At 43.9% G+C, this 11,667-nt stretch overlaps 2 pseudogenes; both read left to right on the forward strand.

Moving 5' to 3' along the window:
* Window positions 1-3,315, forward strand: LOC136539325 (plastidal glycolate/glycerate translocator 1, chloroplastic-like; annotated as a pseudogene).
* Window positions 3,316-4,151: 836 nt separating this feature from the next.
* LOC136462015 (probable methyltransferase At1g29790) lies at window positions 4,152-5,457 on the forward strand (annotated as a pseudogene).
* Window positions 5,458-11,667: the final 6,210 nt, after the last annotated feature.

Consider the following 11,667-nt stretch of genomic DNA (forward strand, 5'->3'; position numbering starts at 1 on the left):
AGTTCATCTTCCCCGGCGGCGACTCCATGGAGCGTAGGGTGCTGCAGGGCCCTGGGTAGCACGGCCGATGTCGCCGTCCACGCATGGCAGCCGGCGACGTCCACGAAGTTCGAGCGCGGAGCAGGAGGACGACGACGAGCACGCGCAGCTGGCCGCTGTGGTTCTGTCCGTTTCCGGCTTTCCGCCCCGGGTCGTGGACAGCCACAAACCCGACCCCGGCGGTCGCTTTCGTTCCAAGAAGAGGATGAGAGATTCAAGTGATCGATCACTCGTAGCCCAACGTTCTCAATCCCAACCCCATCCTCGCTTCCTCGCTGCCATGCCGATAATTTGTAGCCACACTTCCATCGCTCGCTCTCGTTCAGTAGCTCCCATTACATCCCGACAAATGGAGTCTCCGTCATCACCTTGTCCAGCCTCCTCCGTCTGCTCAGGATGAGGGAGGAGCGACACATCAGTCGGCAAGACGAAGCCCAAACTCTGCCGCTTCTTCCTCCTCTTCACCCCACGAACTCCACTCCATGGCCGCGACCGCCATGGTTGGGATTACTAATTTAGGCTGCCGCCACGACCCGCTCTCCTCCCTTCCCCGCGCCACGTCAGCCGGCAGCTCCTGTGCGCTTCCTCCTCGACGCCGCCGTTTCAGACTGCTCACTCCCCGTTCTTCTTGCTGCTCCCCTTCCTCCTCTGTTTCTCCGCGCCGGGTCCTCCGACCAACAGCAGCACTGAAGCGCATCCCTGCCGGCGACACCAGCTTCGTGGGTCCAGCCAACAATGACGCCACCACGCTTAACCGATCATCATCGTCCGACCTTCGCCGCCGCCTGATCGTCCCCAAGTCCACCGCTAGCACTGGACACGCCACTGCTTCCTCAGGAGTGCTGCCCGCCGTGAGAAGACGCTCTTTTCATCTTTTCCTTTATATTACTTATAATAATGCTCTTATTAAAATTCACATCTTTTCCTCTCTAGCTTCTAGAATTGAACCCGATGCGTGTATGCAGATTCTTGGGGTGGCACATCTGGTTGTGTCGCTGGGCATTATGCTCGCCGCCGACAAGTTCCTCAAAAAGGCATTCGTCGCCGCAGGCATCAAGTTCCCAAGCGCCCTCTTCGGCATGTTCTGTGTCTTCTCTGTGCTAGTCGTCTTCGACACATTCGCGCCTCCTCTCGCGAAGGCGTTCATGAACTTCTTTGAGCCTGCCACAATGTTCATCAAGAGGTGGCTACCCGTGTTCTACGTCCCGACACTGGTCGTGTTTCCGCTCGCCATCACGGAAATCCCAGCGGCTTCAGCATTCAAGATTTTTGCAATCACTTGTATGTATTATTCTCGATCACATTTTTCTTTCTGTCATTGTTTCTCTTCACAGCGAATTTAATTTCAAAACATTAAATTGGAACAGCTACTTTTATATACTGTTTTGATTTTTTTATGGAAATACTGTTTTAATTTTGCCCGCTTTTTCAGTGGGTGGCTGGTTTGCTACCCTCACAGTTGCAGGATATGCAGTGTTAGCTGTGAGAAACCTTGTGAATACAGAGCTTATTCCAGATACAGAGCCCGTGAGCAAGCCGTCGCCATTTTCTACATCGGAAATCTGGTCATGGACTGCTATATTCGTCGCATCATTTGGTGTTGCATATTTCAATCCCACGGCACTTGGTACCACCGCAAAAACATGCCTTCCTTTCCTGCTTGCTGCTAATGTGCTGGGATACATGGTTGGTTCTGGGTAAATATGCTTATATAAACTCGATCAATATGATCCAAAGTATGTAAACAGTTTGTTCAATTTTATCTGACGATCTGGGTATTTTCAGGTTACCAGCTGGTGTCAAGAAAGTGTTGCATCCAGTCATCTCCTGCGCACTTTCTGCAGATTTGGCAGGCAGCAGCGTATGGGTACCTCTCCGGCTCTGGATTTGATGCTGTGCTAGGTTCATAAGCTATAAACCCTAATATATAGTCCTACAATTATATCACAATTTTTTTTAGTTTCAGAAGAGTTGCCTTGAAAGCATTAGCGCTGGAGTAACATAGAACATACACATGATATATATCACTGTGCTCTCAGAAAAAGTGGTTGTCCAGGTGATTACCTCACAAAGGCGGCCTCTAATCCTGGAGCCGGTGACATACTGATGGGTTTCCTTGGGTCTGTGATCATATCATTTGCATTCTCCATATTCAAACAGAGAAAGGTACTACTTGCACATGGTTATCTTGTGACATCGTTTCGGTTAAGCTCTGTTCTGCTGCAAGTGCCTTTTATCTGATCGTCGACTTGTCCATGCTCCTGAGCCCTGATTTCAGCTTGTAAAGAGGCACGCAGCAGAGATTTTCACATCAGTTGCCATTGGAGCTACATTCTCTCTGTACTCGAACTGCTATCATAGGGCGCCTGGTTGGGCTAGAGCCATCGTTGACCATATCCATGTTGCCAAGGTGTATTACTCTGGCGCTGGCTTTGAGCATAGTATCTTTCTTTGAAGGTAAATCTTGGTAGTCCATCCTCCTGTGAATTTGTTTGGGTTATCATGATAAGTTCCCTAGCTTGTATTCACAGGCAATTTAACCATCGGTCGATTACTTGACCTAAACATGTAGTGATTGACTCGATTCCTAGTGTTAAATCTTCCAGCTATAGGTCTTTGCGGTAATTTGCTGACGGGCACTGATGGCTCATGGTTTCTTGTGGTTCAGGAGTAAACTCTTCAGTAACTGCTGTCGTGGTTGTCCTTACCGGGCTCCTCGGTGCGAATTTTGTGCTAGCAGCTATGGAGAAAATTGGTCTGAACGACCCCATCTCCAGAGGAATAGCGACAGCTGCCAGGTAATTTGCTCGATATATGTCGATCTGCGTCATTCAGTCATTCTTCATTTGTGAGCGTGATTAGGCCCTGACTGAATGTAATCTTTGCTTGGCTAATGGTGTAGTGCTCAAGGACTGGGAACAGCAGCACTGTCAGCCAAGGAACCTGAAGCACTCCCTTTCTGCGCCATCTCTTATAGTTTCACGGGAATTTTTGGCTCGCTGATTTGCTCGGTTCCAGCAGTCAGGCAAAGCTTGATATTCATAGCTGGTTAAGAGCAGCTCATGATGATCTGAATTTTAGGATTTAATTCTGTAGATAAAAGAAGCCGCTTTCTCCGTGTAAAAGAAGTTATGTTCAGAAGATGAAGAAGCAACGCCCCACATGTTGGGTCAGGATCTATTATTTATAGGGGCTTGAAAAAAGGTGAATAATTCTGTAATCAGGATGTAACTAAAATACTACAATTTTTGTGACAAAATACTACTACTAGAGCAAGATGGATCCATTATTTGTTTGATAGTTTGTGATATCGTCTTTCTCCCTTCTTAGAAACAAGAGATATAAAGTAGTATGTTTGATAAAAATCAACATTTTTCAAAGACAAATTACAGGTATGCAGTTGGATAAAAATTATTGCTAGCTTTAGTTGCGGAGCAAGCACACTTAGCTAGTGGACGGATGACTCGCTGGAGATGAGGTTGATACTTGACAGTCACACGGGGCCACCGTGGGTGTAGTGTGTAGTAGTATGTGTTAGGGTTGTGCAAGCTAGAGGTTGAGTTCCTAATCAAGAGATAAAAGTAGTGACTAGGGATTGAATCAACTTTGAGAAAAAGAAGAAAAATCATGAACTTGGGCATGGCAACTTAACTCTGAGGTTTGGGTGGTCCTTGGGTCACCAAGATTATGATTAGACCTTGCTCCTTCTTGCTTCCAAGTGAGGGAGAGGATTTGACCAAAATGAAGAATCTCTTGCACAACCCATACAAATTCAATTAGAGAGGAGATTTGATTCCATGAGATGATTGAGCAAGAAAGGGACTTGAGCTTGCACTTGAGATGGTGGAGCATCTAGTGACCTTCTTCTTCCTTCCATGCATGGAGAAATCAAGAGTTAGGGTTTGAAGGGAGATTCCAAGGAGAATGAAAAGGGGATTTCTTGAGCTCACCCAAGAATGGAGATGAGATGATCTTCTCCTTGAGATGCTGAAGTTTGGTTTCATCCTTGATCTTCTTTTTCTTCTTTTCTTTCTCTTCTTTCTCTCCTTATTCTCACTTGTTCTTGCTCCTTCAGATATATATATATAGAGAGAGCATGCGTGAGTGAGTGAATGAATGGGAGGGTGAGTGGAGGAGGGCTGGATCACTAGATGGGAATCTTCGTTCACTTCAAGCTGACAGGTGGGTCCAAGGCAAGGGATAGATAGACAACTCATCCAAACTGATTCTGACGACTAAGTGTTCAGGACGGTCTGACAGGACACTAAATTTGGGATTTTGGATTTGAAGGAAGGAGGTTGATGTTGGGACCATGATCTTCACATAGAGAGTTGGTAGGAAACTTTGCAGAGTTAGGGAGGTGCTTCTTGGATGATACCTTGGAGAATCTCATTGAGTCAACTACAGAGTTGACCAAGATCGATTTTGGTTGGCTTAGGCTGATTGAAGGAGATCATGAGAGTCGATAAGCGAATTTGGTGTCGTTGTCCTGTAGAAAGTGGATCAAATGCTTGGGTCAGAATTCAGTGAGGGTTTTGGTAAGGGTCTTGGGCTTCGAGGGGCGTTTCTTAAGAAGTTTAAGTTGGAACAACCGTTGAGTCATGAGTCATGATATAGCTGGTCCTCTACTCCTGCCTCGCCCCCAGTCGTCTCCGCGTGCTCCGCGCACCTGGACCTCCTCCAACGCTACATGTCCTACATGCGGCGATGCCATCCACTCCCGCACCGCACATGCTTCTTCCCCACCTACATCCAAACTCTTGCCTACCAATCCCTTCTCCTTGCTTCTTAACGCCGTCATCCTGATGGCCCAAGGAGGGGGAAGTGCAAATCATTCTCCTGCTTTGCCGCCATCGCTGGGCTTCGACGTGGCACGCAAGAATCCTCCGCACGCGCGCGGCCCTTAGACCTGACGATGCCGCAACTGCTGCGGCTAGCCTCACTGAGTTAGACAGGGCCCATTTGGTTTGGGCTCGACATCGGCGGTGGCAAGGGCACACTGGCGGTGTGGCTCAAGATGCTCGCCAACGCCACAGTGCTGACGAACACCTTGAACCTGGCGCGGCCTACTTGGAGGCGACGACGGCGCGCGAGGTGGTGCCGTTGCATGTGCTGCTGGAGCAGCGGTTCCCAGTAGGGGACAGGACCACAGGACATGTGGTGCGAGGCGGGGCACGCCGTGAACGTTGGTTCCTGGATGCGGTGCTGGAGTTCATGTGGTATGACGCCGACCGTGTGTTGTGCCTGGGCGGGCTGCTCTGGGTGGACCACTTTTGGTGCCAGGGGAGCGACCTAGAGGGCGTCTACGTCGCCATGCTGTGAAAGTTCGGCTACAAGACTATCAAGTGGGTCAGCGTCGCCAGGGGCAACAACGGTGGTAAGGACGAGATCTATCTCACCGTTTATTTGGGGAAATGACACGGGAATTCATCCATCAACGAGTATCTTCTTTGAAGTAATCCAATGCAAGTGCCCTGCAAACTCGCAGCATTCAGCTTATGTTATCCTACTCCTAGATTTCTATCTCAATGCATATGTGTGCAACAACGTAAGCAATAGAACCGAGGGCAACCCCAGCGATTTTTTTTATTTTTAACCTTTTTCTAAAACAAATTCCAAATCTAACACAGTAGCTTTTTTATTTTCAAATATAACACTTTTGGTCGCGCAAAAGTCCGTGGCGCGGCCAAAACACGCTGTCGTGCCACATGCATCGGCGCGGCACGATCTACCATGTCAGACAGCTATTTTCACATGGAAATCCTTGCCGCGCCACTGCCGTTGGCGTGGCAGCACTGTAGCGCCGCGCCATCCAGACTGGCGCAGCAAGGCGTAACCTTAGAAAAATTGTATCTTTTTCATATTATCTCAGATGAAGATGATCTTTATATGAAATTATAACTCTCGACGAGATCTATAACTTTTGAGTTTTGAGTTTTTCATTTGAGGTTGTTAAAATGCTCAAAAAAATAAACAAAGTTTCAACAGTATATTAATCGCGTATGAGCGCTTATCGTCTTGGAAAAATCATATCGTTCTTATATGATTTTAAATGGAGATACTTTCTATATGAAACTTGTAGCCCTAGATAAGATCTACAAATTTATAGTTTTGAGTTTTTGCATTTGAGATCATTAAGATGCTCAAGAAAAATAATATAAAGTTTCAGCATCATATTAATCGCGTACATACGCTTGTCGTCTTGGAAAAATAATATCTTTCTTATATGGTGTCAAATAGAGATATTTTCTATATGAAAGTTATAACTCTATGTGGGATCTACAAATTTATAGTTTTGGATTTTTGCATTTGAGATCATTAAGATGCTTAAAAAATAATAATATAAAGTTTCAGTATTGTATTAATCGCTTACAAGCGTTCGTCGTCTTGGAAAAATCATATCTTTATTATATGACGTCTAATTGAGATACTTTCTATATGAAAGTTATAGCCCTCGATAGAGTCTACAAATTTATAGTTTTGAGTTTTGCATTTGAGGTCGTTATCTTCGATGCGCGATGTGACTTATTACTAATCGAAAGTCGACTCAGGAATTCAAGTACTACCCAAAAAAAACAGATGAAGATGATTGATTTGTTAGACTGATGGTAGATAGTTTAGTCACACACTATTACTATCTCACTACACTTTCATCAACGTTTCGCATAAAAGTTTTATGCAAACATAGTGAAAAAAAGTTACATAACAATAGACATTGTTAATTGTAAAATTGGCGAGATCTAATAAACTTAAAAATTAAACTATGACCATAACATATTCCTTTTATCGTTTAGTATAACCATATTCTCTCATCATATTTTCTTGTATCTAAAAAAGGGTACTTTTCTCTTAAACTAATGGTCAAGCACGTGTGGCACGCACCAGAAAAGATTTTTATGAGGCGTTAAACTCAAGTACATCATTAATATACGCTAAAACTTTATATTATTATTTAGCGTCTTAATGACCTTAAATAGAAAAATCAAACTATAAAGTTGTAGATCTTGTGAACTAGACTCAACTCTGTCCCAGAAAGTTCAATAATTTATTTGATCTAAATTTCTTTGGGTAGAATTTGAATTGTAAACTTGAGCTTGTCATGTACCGCGGCGTGGGAATTTAACACTTGTTCAAGTTTGTTTTAAAACATGCTTAGTCACGTCGCGCGCTTAGGATAACAACCTCAAATGACAAAACTTAAAACTATATATAAAGTTGTAGATCTCATCAAGGACTACAACTTTTATGTAGAAAGTATCTCTATTTGATACCATATAAGAAATATATGATTTTTCCAAGACGACGACGTTTGTACGTGATTAATATACTGCTAAAATATTGTTTATTTTTTTGAGCATCTTAACGACCTCAAATGAAAAACCTCAAAACTAGAAAGTTGTAGATCTCATTGAGAGCTATAATTTTTATATAAAGATCATCTTCACCCAAGATCGTATGAAAAAGATATAATTTTTCTAAGGTTGCACCTTGTCACGCCAGTCTGAATGGCGTGGGGCTACAGTGCTGTCGCGCCAACGGAAGTGGCGCTGCAAGGATTTCTACGTGGAAATCGCTGTCCGACGTGGCAGATTGTGCCGCGTCGATGCATGTGGAGCGACAGTGTGTTTTGCCTACGTCACGGACTTTGACGCGCTCAAAAGTGTTAAATTTGAAAATAAAAAAACAATAGTGTTAGATTTTGAATTTGTTAAAAAAAGAAGGAAAACCCCCTGCGGTGGTGAGAACGCTAGCTCAGATGATTTTCTATTGGTCACAGAGGGGCGAGAATAACGCACTCGCTAGTGTCACATGCACCCGAAGGAGGCATCCTCTCTCAGTTCCGATCTCATATACCTGTGCTTTCAGTTTTTTCTTGTGTTTATTGTTTTTAGCTTCCAGCTCAGCTGAGGATTTGATCGTGCCATCGAGGACATCCTGATGTACAAGCTATACATTGGTAAAATTTATATTATTATATTTACAATCAATCCGCCTGACTCTTCATGAGAGTACATTTTACACGACTCGCCATAAGATATTTTTGAATTTTTTATTCACTTTTTTTTGCTAAACTAGGATTGTGCCCATGCGTTGTAACGGGAACAAACAAGGAAGGCCAACATGCCAACACTCTGTCCACTAAAGCGTTAAGATTCGGTGTCCTGGAAAGCTGGTTCGTTAAAACAACAAAACAAGTCTTAAAATCTCAAGCAAAGGTTTGTTCCAAGGGATTTGGTCAAAAAAAAGCATTTCACTGAATCATAGAAACCAAGACCAGTTAAATCATTAAATCATCCCAATTTTAACAAATACTCCATCCAACCATATAGGAAGCATGCATTCATAAATCAGTATCAACATCAGGCAACAGGTTCATATTGAAAAATTTTGTGCATATAACTACATCTATACATGGGTATGAAGAACGAGAACCAGTAACCATAATAATCTTCCTCATCGCAGCTATGAACTAAAACTTAAGAAAATAGGAGTTTCTACAAAAGTTACGCAGGTATAGTGATCATCCACCATTGAATCTGGACATTCATTATTGCCAAAGCATCAAGATTGTTGTTCCTGACAAAAACAGGGAAGCTTCATTGTTATTAAATGTCAAAATGCAACATACCGAAAAAATTGTTTCTAGTAAGAACATGCTATAAAAAAATACTCATACATGTAAGTTCGTTGGATTGAGATTTTATTGTAACAAAAAAAAGCTTCAAAAGCTGCCATGTACATATATGATGTTTTCTCAACTCAACATATATGATGGCACTTCCAAATCATTTTCTAGTGGGAATAGTTTCAAGATTTTCGTCTCTTTCTGTCTGAGTTAGCATATGGTCATTACATTGGAAAAACAACAATTTCATTAGCCCTATGTGGACAAATAGAAGGATGACGAAGAGGATGAGGGATACCTGTTTGCTGGGCAAGGTATTTGTATGAAAGATCGAATATAAATCAAATATTCCACTACTTTATCTAAACTATTATGGCTTAAATGTTATTTCAGAAAAGGAAGATGATGATGATGTCCAAGACAATGACCTTGAGGAAGACAGGACTTCTGTCCCTGAAGTACCTGACCGATACAATGAGGTGTATAGTAACATGCCTACAGATACGCATATGTTAAAACCTATTGCAAATTGCGAAGCACTGCGATGCGAAAAGGTTTGAGCATGAACCACGTGGGTTCTGTTGTCGCAACAGAAAGGTGTGTTAGCACCCACTCGGTCTTCAGCCATGCAGTCACCATCTTTATTAGATGCCCTTGTGTTTGAACCAATGCGACGCTCAAACATCGTGTTACGACGCGTTAACAACATAGGTCTTTGTCCAGATGGAACATGTGATCTTTGTGTCATATGGCCATACAACAACTCATCGCATCCTTCATCATCGGCCTCCTCATGAGGTGGAGGAATATAAAGAGGTGTTGCACTGGACTCTAGGATAACCCAATCACTGGATTTCACCATGGATCCATGAGCTCCAGATGCGTCTACAGTGGGCCACACGAGCTCAAAAACAAATAACGAGTTCTCCATGGCGATAGAATCCTGGTGTAGGGTGTCCTTTTGCATCTCCCTTCGTCTTTTATTACCCGTTACTTTGACCTCCTTTCGCCCAGGCGCCCTATAACTTTTTTTGTTCAGCTGTGAACTTAATTCCCTAATCATGTTTCATTCTGTAGATCAAGCTTTTGTTCTCTATGAATTTGTAAAAAAGTAGTCAGGCAATCTGGTGCTGTCTGAATTTTTAGCCCATTCAGAATGAAAAAATAGGTGAACTTTTAGAATATTTGGAGAAAAAATCATTCAAGAGGCTAGCTTAGACTAATTTGATAGAAACAAAAGGATGCACCTCTACTACATTGCACACACATGAAAGAAACCGAACACACCAGAATATTCAGTCATACTAATTCATACAAATGTCTGGTGACTGAATATTCAGCTATGCTAATTCTTTATTCTATCATGTTAATTCATACAAACACTTGAAAGAATATTGAATACACCTTGACAACGCATCCATTGAAGAGGAGACAACGGTGCAGTCAGTGCAAAGTGACCAATGGAGGTCGATGTCAGTGAAGTCGTGCTTCCTATCAATGGAGGAAAAGCCACCAGGGAATGACATTACTCCCGACAATGAAGCCATCACAATGGAAGGTAACATGGGAAGGGTGAACCTGATGTTGATGTTTGGAGGTTGGCTACACGTTGTCGTCGGCTGAGGCGGCACGAGGATGGAGCTGGCCGCTGCATGGAGGATGATGCCGAAGGCACCATGAGGTCGTCGTACACGTTGTGCATCATGTCTACGACTCTGACGATGAGGTCAATGGTGATAACGCCCAGTTGCATTGACATCGCTGCCAACAGAGAGGCCACAAATACCCCCGCATGAAGATCTAATTTCCCCTGTCCCCACTGGATTTGCATCAGCTCTACCGGATAGGGGTGCCACTATGCCGGATCGAGGCGTTGCCGTCGATGGAGGGTGGCGGCGCTTCGCTTCGTTCGCCCCACCATTCTACCGCTTTCCCTATGACAAGTGTGCAAGACGAAGAAGCATGTGAGATTCAAGGAGACACTAGCGACGCGTAGCCTGGCTAGCATCGATGGCGATGGTGGAGACCTAGGCGTGGGGTAGTGGTGGCATGATGCGGGCAACCACGACGCAGCAGGGCACGCGCTGTAGCCTGTCACCTGAGGTCATGGTAGCAGGCAGCGACGGCAGCGGCGGAGACCTAGGCGTGGTCATCCTCTGGGTTTGTCTGGCTTTCATGGGGGTTTGGCTGGACTCGACGGTACCAGAGGATGGGATAGGCAAGAAACGTTGAGAGGCAGGGATCAAGAGGTGAGAGCGGTTTTACGAAAGGGAGAAAAATCGATGGATTTTTTATGGAAGGAAGAGATTACCGCGATGACACGAATGTTTCGGTCCCACCTGGCAGTGCCTTCAAATGATCATCGTGGTACCGCACGAAGGAGGCAGAGGGACGACCCAAAAATTATCGTACCAAAAAATAGTTGGTCGATCTACTTTCTTTCTATGACGGTGATTACCTTTCTTCTATTTGGCGGTGGTTACCTTCCTTCTATTTCGTAGAGGGATCGCACCTGGGGATGCATGGGGGCGAGCGGCTTTGGTGTCGCACATGTGGACCGAATAGTTATTAATGTTTTAGTTGTATACTAGGTTCATACCCGTGCATTGCTACGGGATAGCTAAACTTTTATACTAAAAACACATGGATCGCACGATAAGATAACAATACTATGAAATTAATATTGAAATACCGGCATTAAAGTGACATTTAATCTAAAAGGCAAAGTTCGTATAATTAACACAGTCACGGAGAGCGTGACATCATAGGCTCACAAACTCTACTGTATAGACTTTCCGTGTCGGCAGGAAGAAATCTTCGATATCCATTTCTTTCGTGCGCTAATAAATCTACGAATAAGTTTCACCGCATCTCGATACCATCCTGTACTCAGATTCGAGTATATATGTAAATATTAATGCCTGTCACATTGATAATACTATGTATCTTGAAAAATCTTTCACAAAACCTTAAACACAAAGTATGTTATACCCACTGTATAA

Source organism: Miscanthus floridulus, chromosome 1 (genome assembly GCF_019320115.1).
Source record: "Miscanthus floridulus cultivar M001 chromosome 1, ASM1932011v1, whole genome shotgun sequence".
NCBI lineage: Eukaryota > Viridiplantae > Streptophyta > Magnoliopsida > Poales > Poaceae > Miscanthus > Miscanthus floridulus.